General features: G+C 36.9%; 1 protein-coding gene and 1 pseudogene across 2 annotated transcripts in view; one reads left to right on the forward strand and one right to left on the reverse strand.

Moving 5' to 3' along the window:
• The window catches only part of NRG1 (neuregulin 1), a gene marked incomplete at both ends in the record, with an annotated part of 1,090,467 nt that overhangs the window by 139,592 nt on the left and 934,319 nt on the right, over positions 1-16,556 (forward strand). The gene's annotated exons all lie outside the window — the stretch shown is intronic.
• Positions 8,671-9,164, reverse strand: LOC308338971 (ubiquitin-ribosomal protein eS31 fusion protein-like; annotated as a pseudogene). Its single transcript has one exon. The product of its transcript is annotated as a ubiquitin-ribosomal protein eS31 fusion protein-like (transcript).

The following is a 16,556-nucleotide window of genomic DNA, read 5'->3' on the forward strand; positions in this document are numbered from 1 at the left end:
AGTTTTAAATATTGATGAATGTCATTTTATCAATATTTTCTCTTATGGGTAGTGCTTTTTGCATTCTTTCTAAGAGACCATTGCCTGCCTCAAGTTAATGAGCATAATCTCCTGTCTTTTCTTCTGTGGTCTTTAGAGCTTTAACTTATACAGTTAACATTATAATCCATCTTGAGTTAATTTTATGTATATCATGAGGATTGGGTCAAGATTAATTTTTTTTCTATGCAGATGTCCACTTATATGTTGAAAAGATATTTCTCCTCTTATTAAATTGCATTTATGCCTCTGTCAAAAATCAGTTTTCTATGTAAGTGTGTCTCCTTTTGAACTCTCTATTTTGTGGTCTATTTGTCTCTCTCTATGCCAGTACTACACTGTCTTAATAATACAATCAACTAATATAAGTTCTTCAGCCTTTTCTTTTTCAAGATGTTTTAGCAATATTGGGTCCCCCCCATAAATTTAACACTTATTTATCATTTTTAAGAAAATATGCTAAAATTTTGATTGAAATTGCTTTGTGTGTATAGATAAATTCAGTCAATCAATATCATCACAACATTGAGTCTTCTAACCCCTGAGTATATTGTATCTCTCAATTTATTTAAGTCTTCATTAATTTCTCTCGCCAGTATTTTATAGTTTCAGTGAAAGGTCTCATGAATCTTATGAAAGTATTGCTAGGTACTTCATATTCCTTGATATTATTGTGAGTTATATTGGATTTTAATTTAGCTTTTTATTTGTTGTTAGTATAAAAAATAAAGTAGATTTTTTAAGTTGATTTTTGTATCCCAACCTTGCTGAATTGACTTAATAGGTCCAGTAGGCCCAAGTATATTTCTTAGGACTTTCTGTGTGCACAGTTACAGTTATGTCCTTTGGAAATAAAGTTTCTTTTTCTTTTTTTCTTTCTTTCTTTCTTTCTTTTTTTTTTACAATTGTTATACTTTAAAAATATTTTTCTTGGGGCACCCATGTGGCTCAGTTAGTTAAGCATCTGCCTTCACCTCGGGTTATGATCTCAGAGTCCTGGGATCCAGCCTGCATCAGGCTTCCTGCTCAGCAGGGAGTCTCCTTCTCCCGCTTCCTCTGTGTCCCCTACCCCCATCAAATAAATACATAAATAATCTAAAAAGATAAAAATAAAAACATTTTTCTTGTGCAGTTGTTCTGGCTAGGACATACTTACAATATTGGATAGAAGTAATGAGATCACATAATGTAATAATTATTGAAACTTTGTCACAAAGAAAATCCCTGGGCCAGGTTATGTTGCTAGTTTATTCTCTATTTAAAGGGAGGAAAAAGAAAAGTGATACCAATCTTTATTTAAGGAATTGACAGAAGAGGTAACATTTTCCAATGTATGTTATGAGGCTAGCCCTACCTGATACCCAAACCTGAAAAGGGCAGACACAAAAATCTTTAATAAAACATCAGAAAATTGAACCTAGCAATACGTGTAAAGAGTAATATATATTTAGCAAAAAATTCAATCTTTGTTTACTGTTTAAAAATCAGTCACTGTAATTTATCATATTTAATAGAAGAGAGGAGAAAAATTGTAAGATCATCTCAGGAGATGCTGAAAAACATTTGAAAAAAATAAAGGTTCATCTCAGAAAACTTGGAATAACAGAAGTTCCTCATTTGACAAATGGGTAACATCCTACTTGGTAAAATATGAAAAATATTAGATTGGGTATAACTCTTATACTTCTATTTAAAAATGTACATGACATTTTGAAGACATCTTGAAAACCATTATTTTATTATCCTGACCCCATTTTAGTTAGAAAAAAACCACTTTCCTAAAAATCCAACATTTTGGCAATGCAGTTTAAAATTCTGTAAGTTTACTGTATCTCTTGCATTCACAAACTGGATCCAAAATAATTGGGAGCACACTTTGATGTAGAGCACCCCCTCTGTAGCTGTCCCCACCCCACATTTAGAAACTTTATTTCAGTAGCAATAATAAGATGAACCCAAGTACAAAAGTATGAAGATTTAGATGAGAACACTAGGAGTAAAAATGGAGGAAACAGATACAGAGGTATTTCAAAATAGATAATTCTGGATTGCTGCATGTATATAGAAGATAAACGTAGAGATAGGATAAAGGACAGGAACTTTTGTATATGCTGTTAACTTTGCGTGGATCTGGTCTATCCTTTTCTTTTTGTGTAGTTTATTCCTCCTCATTTTTTCGAATTAAATTTTTTTTTTAATCTTGTGGTAGTTATAGATTCACATGCAGTTGTAAGATAAAGTACAGAGATCATGTGTACCCTTTACACGGTTTACCCCAGTGGTAACATCTTGCAAAACTATGATATAACATCACAATAGGATACTGACATTCATACAGTCAAGATATAAAGTATTTCCATCATCACAAGGATCCCTCCTTTTGAGCTTTTATAGCCATAAGGACTTTTCTCCTGCCCTCATCTCCTACTTGGCCTCTGACAACTACTAATCTGTTCTCCTTTTCTAGAATTCTGTCATTTCAAGATTGTTACATGAAGGGAATCATACAGTATACAGACTTTCAGGGTTGGCTTTTCACTCAGCATATTTCTCTCCTGATTGATCTAGATGGTTTGTTTATTTACTTTTTAATCGCCATCTCGTAGCCCAGGGCATGGCTGCACCGCCGTTTACCTATAATGTCTGGGTTTTCAATTTACGGTTGTTACAAATAAAGCTTCTATTAACATTATAGGTTTTTGTGTGAACATACATTTTCATTTCTTTAGGACAAATGCTCAGGAGTATAGTCACTGGGTCATATGGTAGTTGCATGATTGGTTTCTTAAGAAACTGCCAGAATATTTTCTGGAAAGGCTGTACCATTTTTCTCATCAATAATGTATGGTTGATTCAGCTTCTCTGCATCTTCACTACCATTTGGTGTTGTCACTATTTTTTATTTTAGGCCTTCAGATAGGTATGTCTTGATATATCTCATTGCAGTTTTAAGGTTCATTTTCTTAATGGCTAATGATGTTGAACATATTTTCATGTACTTATATGGCATCTGTATATCCTCTTCAGTGAAAAGTCTGTCCATATATTTTGCCCATTTTCTAATCATACTGTTTTCTTTTTTCTTTCTCTCTTTTTTTCTTTTACTGTTGAGGTTTGAAGGTACCTATTCTAAATACTAGTTCTTTGTCAGATGTTGTATGAAAATATTTTCTTCCAGTCTGTAATTTTTTTTTTTTTTTAAGCTCAATTTGTTCATTGTGTTGTAGGCTTCCTAGTAGTCAGGGCTGGGCTCTGAGCCCTCAGCAATTCCCCTGACAGTGAGCTCTCCAAAGCCAAGCTTTCCTCCTCTTTACATGCTCTACATGAGAAGCATCATGACGTTCCATGATACAGGTTTCACAACAAGGAGAAAGCCTTGGACTCTATTGCTGTGTCCTTCTGCCTGTACCACACTTGCCCTGCTCCTCTGTAGTTTGTCTTTTTATCTTCCTAACAGGATCTTTTTTGAGCAAAGGGTTTTAATTTTGGTCAAGTCCCATTTTCAGTTTTTCTTGTTTTAGTTCATGCTTTCAGTTTCTTTTTCTTCATTTTTTAAGAAAAGATTTTATTTATTCATAGAGAGAGCAAACCTAAGCTGGGGGAGGGCCAGAGAGAGAATCTAAAGCTGACTCTGTGCTGATCTCCATCTCACGACCCTGAGATCAGGACCTGAGCTGAGACCAAGAGTCGGCTGCTTAACCAACTGAACCACCCAGGTGCACCATCATGCTTTTAGTTTGAAGTCTAATAGCTCTACCTAGTTTATAACCCAAAAGATTTTCTGCTTTTTTTAAAAATTATATATAGCTTTATATTTTACATCTTAGTAAACAATCAATTTTTTGTTAATTTTTGTATAAACTGTGAGATTTAAGGTCAATTTTCTTTTTTTTTTTTTTTTAAAGATTTTATTTATTCATTTGACAGACAAAGATCACAAGTAGACAGAGAGGCAGGCAGAGAGAGAGGGGGAAGCAGGCTCCCCGCTGAGCAGAGAGCCTGATATGGGGCTTGATCCCAGGACCCTGAGATCATGACCTGAGCCGAAGGCAGAGGCTTAACCCACTGAGCCACCCAGGCGCCCCTTAAGGTCAATTTTCTTATCCTTTGCCTATAGATGTCCAATTGCTCCAGCATGGTTTGTTGGAAAGACTATCTTTTATTTATTAGTCCTTTTACATTTTTGTCGAAGATTAGTTGAATATATTTGTGTGAATCCATTTTTGCGTTTTCTGTTCTGTTGCATTGATCTGTTTGTCTATTCCTTTGGTGATACCACAGTTTTGATTATGTAATACATGTCTTAAAATTGGGTATACTAATTCCTTCCATTTCGTACTTATTTTTAAAAAATTTAGCTATTTTAATTCCTTTACCTTTCCATATTTCATTTTAGAATAATCAGATTTTTTCCTACAAAATATTTTGCTGGGATTTTTATGGAAATTTAATCTGTATGTCAATTTGGAAAGAACTGACATCTTCACTATGTTGAGTCTTCTGATCTATGAATATAAAGTCTTTCCATCTATTTAGATCTTTGGTTTTCATTAGGATTTTATTCTTTTTCTCTTTCTTTTTTTTTTTTTTTTTTGATTTCTTGCCTTATTACACTGGCTAGAATTGTCAGCACTATATTGAATAAGAGTGATAGCGGAGATGTTTGTCTTCTTATTGACTTGGGGGAAAGCATTCATTCTTGCATCACTAATTATAATGTTAGCTGTATGTTTTTTAATAGATGCTCTAAATCAAATTGAGAAAGTGCCCCTAATTCTTTTTTTTTTTTTTTTAGCATTTTCATCATGAGTAAATGTTGAAGTTTTTCAAGTACTTCTGTATCTTACATAGTTTTTTTAACCTTGAAAACTCTTGCAACTTCATGTTGTGTTTTCACTTCTCTCCGTGTTTGTCGTTGTACTTTGCTGAAGAGTTCCACCTTAAATTTCGTGACAATGTTGAGAATAGAAAAAGTTTTTCTTTTCTCTATCATGGAAGAGAAGTAGGAGCTCAGGTGTGCTATAAGGCCAGGATTTTATTCCTGGTTCTATTTACTTCTTGATGAATGTGATCATATTCTCTTTGAATCTCAGTTGGTTAATTTGCAAATTGGGAAAAAATAGCTATCTTACATGTCTACAGTGATGATTAGATGAATTGATAGAAGAGATGCTTTGTTAATATTGATTTTTAGATATGAACTAAGTAATTAATGTTAGACTATTCATCTTCCTTAGTACTTGATAGTCTTTATCATTTATTGCTTTGCCACAGTAAGTGATTTGGCAGAGAGGAAAAATTAAATTTCTCTGCAAAATGCACAAACAGTGGAACATACTAAACTTGCATTCCCCATTCAGGAATAAGCAAGAGTCAAGTGTTCATCTAGTTGCACCAAGAAAAAGAAAACAGATTCTGGTACTAATAATACTAAGGAAATTTTATGGAGATTTGGAGACATGTAGTGGATGGTGAAGGATAAATTAATATTTAGGTGGGAGGAGAAGGGGTAGATGACAATTCCACCTACCATGTCTCAGTTGTATCCCAAGATATCATAGATCAGTTCCTTTACTATTACTAGACTATGTCCAGAAAGATTGGAATGATAACCACTTTGGAAAGAGAAGAGTGTATATGTCTGGAGGGTGGGCCTATCAGATTCTGAGAAACCAAGGTTTTCTAGAGAAGGCTGAGCCCTACTCAGGACCCTCGTTATGGGAAGAGCAGCAAGCTTCTGTGCTGCAGCCCCTAAGAAATCTGAGTGGAATAAATTCACGAAAAACAAACAGATGCTTTTGGTAGAATAACGGCAGCACATCTCAGATTTTCCAAGATATTATTTCTTCTTTTTTTTTTTTTAAAGATGTTATTTATTTGACAGACATCACAAGTAGGCAGAGAAGCAGGCAAAGAGAGAGGAGGAAGCAGGCTTGCCACTGAGCAGAGAGCCCGACGCGGGGCCCGATCCCAGGACCCTGCGATCATGACCTGAAGGCAGAGGCTTTAACCCACTGAGCCACCCAGGTGCCCCCAAGGTATTATTTCTCATTGAAACAGTCCAGCTCAGTGTTGGATCATGTCTTAATTTTTTAATTTAGAAAATGTGAACACTGTTGTGCTTAATAATTTTTCTACCTCGAACAATGCTGTAGATTTTATCTAGTTGAGTTTGTTTTTCTGTTAAATAATTTAAATACTTATTTGAAGGGATGATTACTGGTTAATAGATTGCCACTTGTTATCATCTTACACCTTGGAGTAGAACATGGTATGTCATATGTTTTTACTTACCTTTGCTTTAAACAGTTATCTGGCATCCAGTGAAGCATTTCTATCCTCCCAGGAACTTTTATTTCTTGTCTTAATGGATCAAGAAGGACTGTCACATAAATGTTTTCAAACATTTATTAGATTTCTTAAACGGGGGATGAAATTTTTTGTTTGTTTTGTTTTGTTGTTTTGGTTTTTTTGGGGGGGGGTGATTTACTCTCAGATGGACTTTGTTTTAAGAAGAAAGAGAAATTCTCCATGACTTTCAGAGCCTTCATAGCAGGTCTCGTGCCATTGTGTAGTTTAGAGGCCAGAAATAGAACAGATGATCAAAGGCAGTTGATTCCATTTACTAGAACAAACCGCAAATACGTGTTGAGTATTTTGTTAAAATTTGTGGCAGAACATTTAGTTATCAAGTGCCCATTCTGAGTAAACTAGAATCCTCTATTCCTATACCATGGATATTTCAGGTTTCCTGTGCTTTTTATTTTGCATGTACCAGAATTCCATCTGTGTTCACTAATTTCTTGGTTTATCAAGAAAACTTAGTTCTGTTTAACAGAAAACATTGAACATTCCACACATGGGATATATATCCTCAATCTTGATGTTTGTGCATTTTTATCACATTCAGTATATAAAAGAATACCTACAGTTCAAGAAAGCTTTAATTCTTGTAAGCAAAGAGTATAAACTTAGATACAAATTATTGTACTTATTTTCTGCATTTGACATGGACCAAATTCCCCAGTTCTTTTGCAATAATAATACAACAACAGAAACAAAGCAGAGATCTTCACCTATCTTTCCTATCATATTTAAGAAAGTGTCAGGGCTGGAGTCTATCTTTCTGGAATACATTTTCATTAAATCAGATAACCTGTTGCATCAGAAATTCATAACAGTGAAGGAAGAGAAAGGAGGAGTTACTTCTTTACCCCATCTAATGTCTTCACCTCAGTAAGCTGGTGGGAATTTCTCTGCTTGAAATTATGTACCTTATAAAATTATTCACTTCAATAATCAGTTTAGGTAGCTGACTTCTCCTGTGCAGGAGGTAATAGTTCAGCTTATTTATAGTCTTGAAAGGGCCATATCTGCTCTTTAGAGTGAGGCAGACCTGCAGTTTATATGCAGTTTAGAATAATTTTGTTTGCCAAGCTTTTCAGATGAATAGAAAAATATCCACCTAATCTTGAGTTACTGTGGTGATCAGCTGAATTATTTTACTGTTTAAGCTCTCTGGAAGGTTACTGGCACATTATCTGTTAAGACTACTGGAATGTTAGCTCAGTGCAGTGGTGACTTGCTGAACATTGTTCAAATGACCAAAAAGAGTGAATATATTGATCCCGTGGCTAAGTTTTTGGGGGGCAGTTTACACTTGTGAATCTGATGCAACACGTATTAACCCTATATTCTCACGTTGTGCTTTCTGATGGGATTGATCTAGAATTAGTCTTTCAGATACTGCATTTTGGGAAACCTAAGTGTGATTTCTCCTCCTTACATAGAGCCTTGATGGTCTTGTCTTATCATAAATGATAGTGAACTTGTGTTCTTCAGAATTAGCTCACTCCATGAGCACACATACTATCGCAGTGAGGAGAAAGACACTGTCATAAGAGAACTCGACATTTTATGGAATATACTGGAATTCACATAATTATTTCTAGACTTTGTTTTATTTCCTCTGGAAACCAAGCAACTCCACTAACTCCAAATGAAGAACTTTTGTTTGGTGCTAACCATGGGGTGTTGCACGATTGGGCTGGGGGATTAAGAGTTCATATTATAAAATATTTCAGATATACGACTAGAGAGAATAAGTACTTTTCACTCTGCTCTAACAGTTTTTCTTTTTTTTTTTTTTGACAGTTGGCCAAATTTGTTTCATCTACTCTCCCATTTATGATAATTTTTTTGCTGAAATATTTTAAAGCAATCCCAAACATGCTATTTCATGTATGAATATTTCTGTAATTGACAGGAATGTTTGTTAATTTATTTATTTAAAAGATTTTCTGTATTTATTTGATGGAGAGATAGAGAGCACAAGTAAGCAGAGCAGCAGGCAGAGGGAGAGAGAGAAGCAGGCTCTCCGCTGAGTAGGGAAGCCCGATGCGGGGCTCTATCCCAGAACTCTGAAATCATGACTTGAACGAAAGACAGCTGCATAACCAACTGAGCCACCCAGGTGCTTCTGACAGGAATTTTTAATTGCTAAGCATTTTTTGAGGTTTTTTAGTGTCTCTAATAGCTGTGGCAACTCATCTCTTATGAGTATAGTGTCTCCCTATATTCTTTTTTTTTTTTTTTTTTAGTTCATGTCTTTTATTATTAACTCATATACAATCACTTGTCTTCTGGTTTGTTGAAGCAATAGATCTGACAGCATTTGCCATAGTAATGTCTATCGAAGTGGCTAGCCATAAAAACTCCAGCACCACACTCATCTGAAGGGCACTCCCAACGAAGGCGACTGATTTTTGCTATTCTCATCCACCTTATAGTATTTCAGGATGGCCAGTTTAACCTTCTTTCTCTTATGCTTACTCTTCGTGGGAGTGGTATAAGACTTCTTCTGCCTTTTCTTAGCACCACCACGAAGTCTCAACACAAGATGAAGAGTGGACTCCTTTTGAATGTTGTAGTCAGACAAAGTATGTCCATCTTCCCGTTGCTTGCCAGCAAAGATCAGTCTCTGCTGATCAGGAGGAATTCCTTCCTTGTCCTGAATCTTGGCCTTTACATTTTCTGTTGTATCCGAGGGTTCAACCTCGAGAGTGATGGTCTTCCCCGTAAGGGTTTTCATGAAAATCTGCATCCTGGCGGTGGGTCCACCACAGATGGCGTATTGGAAAGCGTGTCTCCCTATATCCTTAAAGGGAATGCATTTTACGTGGTCTTCTGTAATAGCAATCATTTCTTAGGCTTGGACAGACCATTCATAAAACCGTAACAGTTTCTGGTTAAATTGTAAATGACCCAAATGTACTATTTCACAAGAGAGAAAATTGAGGCACAGAGAGGTTAAATGTCCTTCCTAAATAAAATAACTGGCAGAGCCATGGAATTGAATGGAGTTCATGATCTCAGGATATTTTCCCTTGTATTATGCTATGTCTCTCTGTTGCACTAAGGGTTTTTCCAGTTAATGCAATGCTTCAGTTTGCAGATTATCTTAAAATGCCTATTGTTACCTCCACTGAAGTGACCCTTTACATCTTTCCTGTGTGTAGTTTAGCAGATCAGTTTAGTAAGTTGATACCTTTGACCAGGTAAACAGAATAACACTGTGGAAATGATGAAGGATGTGGTATAACGAATATGAATTTCATTATAGAAAGGAATAGGAAGGGTCCAGAGAGACTGATGCTGGGAATGAGGGAGGAGGAACAAATGCAAAGCTGTGTTTAAGTGACTTCGGGTTCTAGAAAGAAAAGGTATGCAAAAGACAAGTTTCCAGGACTCTCACTTTTGTCTGTTATAAGCATTGTTAGTTTTCAAAATCGATTTCAGTTTTAAACTTGATCTGGTCTCAGAGGGTTCTTTTGAGAAAGCCCCGTAGTGGGATGTAATAATTCTTTAGGAGTTAAACAAGAGTTTTCCTGCAGAGTGGCTTTCTTTGCTATTGTGATCACTGGAGGGTGTTAAGAAAAAGTTAGGGGCAGTTTTTCATCTTGTTTAAATCCTTCCCCTGGAGCAGGTCTAATCAAGGAACAGGTTTTGAAGGCAGCAGGCATGTTATGTAGGGATCAGCTGTAGAAGAGCACAGCATATACATACACATCAGAGCACATTTGTTTATACCATTGAATTTCTGATACACACATTCGTTCTTCTGCAAATAACTTTTTTTGTCCAATTTAAAAACGATTAAATGACTATATTCATTCAGGTGTGCAGGCTCCAAGTCCTAGTGGTTTCTGCCATTCCTAGTAACTAAATTATTTCCCCAAGGGTGTGTCATAGTCATGTATATTAATGGTTTCCAATTCTGGCTACACATTAGAATTACCTGGGGTGCTTTTAAAGACACAGGTACTGAGGACTGGTATTTAAAAAAAAAAAAAAAACCACCATCTAGGCAAACCACAAACTGGGTAAAACCATTAGGTGAGCTGTTGATGATGGACTTTAATCACAAAAGGGTCAGGCTGGAAACCCTGAGCCAATTAGTTAATCTTAACAGCACCACTGGTGGACCAACCACACATTATGAGTCTCATGCTGTTACAACAGGAAGTAAACAACTCCATCCATGAAACATGCATGCCTGAAAAATTGCACTGGAATCTAATTAAGCTCCTAGTGGTTTTCAGGAAATACTGAGGATAGAGGAACATGTTAAATGACACCATGAGAAATAACTAGATACGTCAGAATGTAGGTCATGATACAGGAAATATGCCCTGGTTTGTCCAGCAAATCATGACTTGGGAGCAGACTATCTAGTCTAGAAAGGAAGGGTCAATTGTAGAATAAAGAGAATTAAGTGATGTAAAAACCAAAAGCTACATATAAACCTTCAATGCTAATTCAAACAAACCAAACTTAAAAAGATATCTTTGAAAAAAATTAAGGAAGTTTGCATAGGGAATAGCTATTACATCGTATTAAGGAGCTTTTAAAAATTTGTTCCAACTTTAAATTTCTGTCAAGGCTAGTAGTTGTATATATATTTTTGTAATTTAATTTTATTTAATTTTTTTCAGTGTTCCAGAATTCATTATTTATGCACCATACCCAGTGCTCCATGCAGTATGTGCCCTCCATAATACCCCCACCCCCCTCCCCTACAAAAACCTCAGTTTGTTTCTCAGAGCCCACAGTCTCTCATGGTTTAATAAAAATGAGAATAGCATACAGAAATACTTATTTATGAAATAACATGATGTGTGGGATTTTCTGTAAAATAATCCAGCCAAAAAAACAGCAGGCCTATTGATGAAATGTGATTGTCAAAATTTGATAATTTTTGAAGCTATGTGAGGAGGTCCTATCCTGCATGTGTTAAAAATTTCCAAAATATAACCTAAAACATAAAGAATAAACCACAAATGAATAAAATAAGAATTTTACCTCAGTTGTTTTTTTTGTTTGTTTGTTTGTTTTATTTATTTATTTTTTTAAGCTTCCCTGGTGTTTCTATTATGCAGTCAAGGTTGGGAACCAATAGTAGCTATTTCTTGAGTGAAAGCATCTAGATCTAGGATAAAAAGATATTTCTAAAAAGGCCATGAAGTTCAGAAATGTTTCCAGGTTTTTTCAAAGATTATAATGGTCAGCATTTGTGTTATAACTGAACTGTGTACTCTTAAAGGAGCCCTTGAGAATGTGAATTTTGAGATTTTTATATATAATATGTATATATAAATCAGAGAGTTGCATATACTTATATATGTTTGAGTTGGATCAGCATTTATATATATATCAGTTGTTATATTTAAATATAGTTAGGATATAGAAAGTGGGCAAGATGTGGAGGAGTAGGGGACCCTATTTCAACCTGTCCCTGGAATTGAGCTGGATATCTACCAGACCACTCTGAACACCCCTGAAATCAGCCTGAGATGTAAGAAGATATATCCGGATCTCTACAAACAGAATATCTCCAGCAGTTGGTTTCAAGGTATGAAGCAGGGAGCCACAATTCTGCGGGCAGATATGGGAAGATAAATGGAAGGGGGAGGGAGCCTCTGGGGTCCTGTGCCAGTGGAGCACAAAAGCCTCCTGTGCTGGGGACGGGGCACAGAATCACAGACTGGTAGCAGCGGGGAAAGGACTTTAGGGCAGCACCCCAGACTGAAACCTGGAGCTGCGGGGACACGCATGTGATCTGGGGATGGCTGGCAGTTTTAGAAGCACAAAAGGCAGAGATGTGTGTGGACCTGGAAGCTAGGGCTGGGAGTGTTGCTTTGGGGCACACAACCTAAGACATTGTGGTTTTTAGCAGCACAGACAAAAATGGAGACACTGTGGCCTGGAGTGCTTACTGAACAACAGACTGTGATCTCTCTGTTCTGAGACAGAAGTTTGGATACAGTCACTTCTGCTGTGACTCTTGGAAGGGACACAGAAAGCTTCCAGAGAAAGCCCCCAGAGAACAAAAGCCCCCCAGCCCATCTCCTGCCCCAATATGGGACAAAGCAACTCTGCCCAAACAGGGTTGCCTGAGTAACAGCACAGCAGGCCCCTCCCCCAGAAGACTGGCTGAAAGAACAAGAGGCCGACAACCCTAAGATCCGTATAAAACAGGTGCATCTTGCTTGGGTTGTGGTCAATAATTTGGACTCTGTATATTCCCTCAACCACCTCTCACCAGAAAGACTAGGAGGAGGAACCCCCAAAAGAGGAAAAGTTCAGAGACTGACCTCTGCCACAGAACTAACGGACATGGATATAAGCAAGATGTTGGAAACAGACTTCAGGGTAACAGGTATGCAGACAATAGCTAGGTTGGAGAAAACCATTAGTGGCAACAAACATTCTCTAAGGGCAGAAGTGAGAGCTGATCTGGCAGAACTTAAAAATGCCATCAATGAGATCCAATCTAATCTAGATACTCTAACAGCAAGATTGAATTAGTGATCTAGAAGACAAACTGATACAAAAGAAGGATCAGGAGGAGGCCTGGAACAAACATCTTAGAATCCATGAAAACAGTATTAGAGAAATAAACAATGCCATAAAATGTTCCAATATCAGAACTATTGGGATCCCTAACGGGTGGAGAGAGAAGACTAGAAGATATATTTGAGCAAATCCTAGCTGAGAAATTTCCTAATCTGGGGAATGAAATAAGCATTTGTGTCCTAGAGGCAGAGAGAACACCTCCCAAGATAAAGGAGAATAAACTAATGTCCAGGCATGTAGTAGTAAAACTTGTGAATTTTAAAATTCCCAAGGAAACCATCTTAAGGGCAGATAGGGGGAAGAGATTCCTTAGGTACAGAGGGAGGAACATCATAATAATGTCAGACCTGTCCACAGAGACCTGGCAAGCCAGAAAGGGCTGGCAAGACATATTCAGGGTATTAAATGAGAAGAACATGCAGCCAAGAATACTTTATCTGGCAAAGCTGTCATTAAAATGGATGGAGAGACAAAAAGCTTCCAAGACTGGCAAAAACTGAAAGAATATGTGACCACTAAGTTGACCCTGCAAGAAATATTAAGGGAGGTTCTATAAAAGAGAAAGACTCCAAGAGTGATAAAGAACAGGAATTTACAGAGACAATCTATAGAAATAAGAACCTCACAGGAAACATGATGACGATAAAATCATATCTTTCAATAATCACTTTCAATGTGAATGGCCTAATGCTCTCATAAAGTGGCACAGGATTGCAGATTGGATAAAAAGGCAGGACCCACCCATATGCTGTCTACAAGAGACTCATTTTGAACCTGAAGATATATCCAGACGGAAAATGAAGGGACGGAGAACCATCGTTCATGCCAATGGACCACAAAAGAAAGCTGGAATAGCAATTCTCATATCAGACAAATTAGACTTTAAGCCAAAGTCTGTAGTCGAGATAAAGTCTGTGGTCAGAGGACACTACATCATTCTTAAAGGGTCTATCCAACAAGAAGATCTAACCATTGTAAATATCTATGCCCCCCAACATGGGAGCAGCCAACTCCACAAGTCAACTGTTAACCGATATAAAGAGACATAGTGATAAGAATATGTTAATTGTAGGGGATTTTAACACTCCAGTCTCAGCAATAGACAGATCATCTAAGCAGAAAATCAACAAAGAAACAAAAACATTGCATGACACATTGGACCAGACGGGATAGATTTTATACATATATATATATATATATATGTATATGTATGTCATACATATACATATATATATATATATATACACATTCCACCCTAAAACAACAGAATACTCATTCTTCTTGAGTGCACATAGAACCTTCTCCAGAATGGACCACATACTGAGTCATATATCAGGTCTCAACTGAAACCAAAAGATTGAGATTATCCCCTGCATATTTTCAGACCACAGTGCTTTGAAACAGGAACTCAATCACAAGAATAAGGAAAAAGTTTGGAAGAAATTCAAACAGTTGGAAGCTAAAGACTATCCTGCTCAAGAATGTTTGGATCAACCAGGAAATCAAAGAAGAACTTGAACAATTCATGGAAACCAATGAAAATGAAAACACATTGGTCCCAAACCTACGGGATATGACAAAGGCAGGTCCTAAGGGGTGAATATGTAGCCATCCAAGCCTCACTCAAAAAAAATAGAAAAATCCCAAATACACAAACTATTTTTTACACCTTAAAAAACTGGGGAATCAACAACAACCCAACCCATGCAGGAGAAGGGAAATAATTAAGATTAGAGCAGAGATCAATGAATTAGAAACCAGAAATACAGTAGAACACATCAATGAAACGAGAAGCTGGGTCTTTGAAAGAATTAATAAGATCAACAAACCACTGGCCAGACTTATCCAAAAGAAAAGAGAAAGGACCCAAATTAACAAAATTATGAATAAAAGGGGAGAGATCATGACTAACACCCAGGAACTAGAAACAATAGTCAGAAATTATTATCAACCGCTATATGCCAATAAGTTAAGCAACCTAGAAGAAATGGATGCATTCCTGGAAACCTATAAACTATCAAGCCTGAAACAGGAAGAAATTGACAACCTGAATAGACCAATTACCAGTAACAAGATTGAAGCAGTGATCAAAAACCTCCCAAAAAAATAAGAGTCCAGGGCCTGATGGATTCCTTGGAGAAAGATACCATTCAAAGAAGAAATAATATCTATTCTCCTGAAGCTGTTTCAATAAATAGAAAAGAAGGAAAACTTCCAGACTCTATGAGGCAGCATTACCTTGATCCCAAAGCAGGCAAAGACCCCATCAAAAAGGAGAATTTCAGACCAATATCCCTGATGAATATAGATACCAAAGTTCTCAACAAGATCCTAGCTAATAGGATCCAACAGTACATTAAAAGGATTGTCCACCACAACCCAGTGGTATTTATCCCTGGGATACAAGTGTAGCTCAACATCTGAAAATCAATAAGAGGAGAGAGAAGAACCACATTGTCCTCTCAGATGATGCAGAAAATCATTTGACAAAATACAGCATCCTTTCCTGATTAAAACTCTTCAGAATATACGGATAGAGGGAACATTCTTCAATTTCTTAAAAGCCATCTATGAAAAGCCCTCAGCGAATATCATTCTCAAAGAGCCTTCCCCTTAAGATCAGGAACACCAGAAGGATGCCCACTCTCCCACTATTGTTCAACAGAGTACTAGAAGTTTTTCTTTCTTTCTTTTTTTTTTTTTTTTAAAGATTTTATTTATTTTGACAGAGATCACAAGTAGGCAGAGAGGCAGGCAGAGAGAGAGAGGAAGGGAAGCAGGCTCCCTGCTGAGCAGAGAGCCCGATGTGGGGCTCGATCCCAGGACCCTGAGATCATGACCTGAGCCGAAGGCAGAGGCTTTAACCCACTGAGCCACCCAGGCGCCCCGAGTACTAGAAGTCTTAACCACAGCAATCAGACAACAAAAAGAAAGAAAAGGTATTCAAATTGGCAAAGAAGTCAAACTCTCTCTTTTCACAGATGACATGGTATTTTATGTGGAAAACCCAGAAGACTCCACCCCCAAATTACTAGAACTCATAACAGCAATTCAGTAATGTGGCAGGATACAAAATCAATACACAGAAATCTGTTGCTTTCTTATACCTAACAATGAAACTGTAGAAAAAGAAATTAGAGAATTGATTCTACTTACAGTAGCACCAAAACCCATAAGATACCTTGGAAAAAACCTAACCAAAGAGGTAAAGGATCTATACTCCAGGAATTACAGAACACTCATGAAAGAAATCGAAGAAGACACAAAAAGATGGAAAAACATTCCATGCTTATGGATTGGAAGAATAAACATTGTTAACATGTCTATGCTGCCCGGAGCAATGTATACTTTCAATGCCATCCTGATCAAAATATCAAAAGCATTTTTCAATGAATTCTCCTAAAATTTGTATGTAACCAGAAAAGACCCCAAATCGCCAAGGAGATGAAAAAAACAAAACTGGGGACATCACGTTGCCTGATTTCAAGCTCTATTACAAAGCTGTGATTGCCAAGACAGCATGGTACTGGCACAAAAACAGATGCATAGATCAATGGAACAGAGTAGAGAGTCCAGATATGGACCCTCAACTCTGTGGTCAA

This window comes from Martes martes, assembly GCF_963455335.1.
Source record: "Martes martes genome assembly, chromosome: 2".
NCBI classification, from domain to species: domain Eukaryota; kingdom Metazoa; phylum Chordata; class Mammalia; order Carnivora; family Mustelidae; genus Martes; species Martes martes.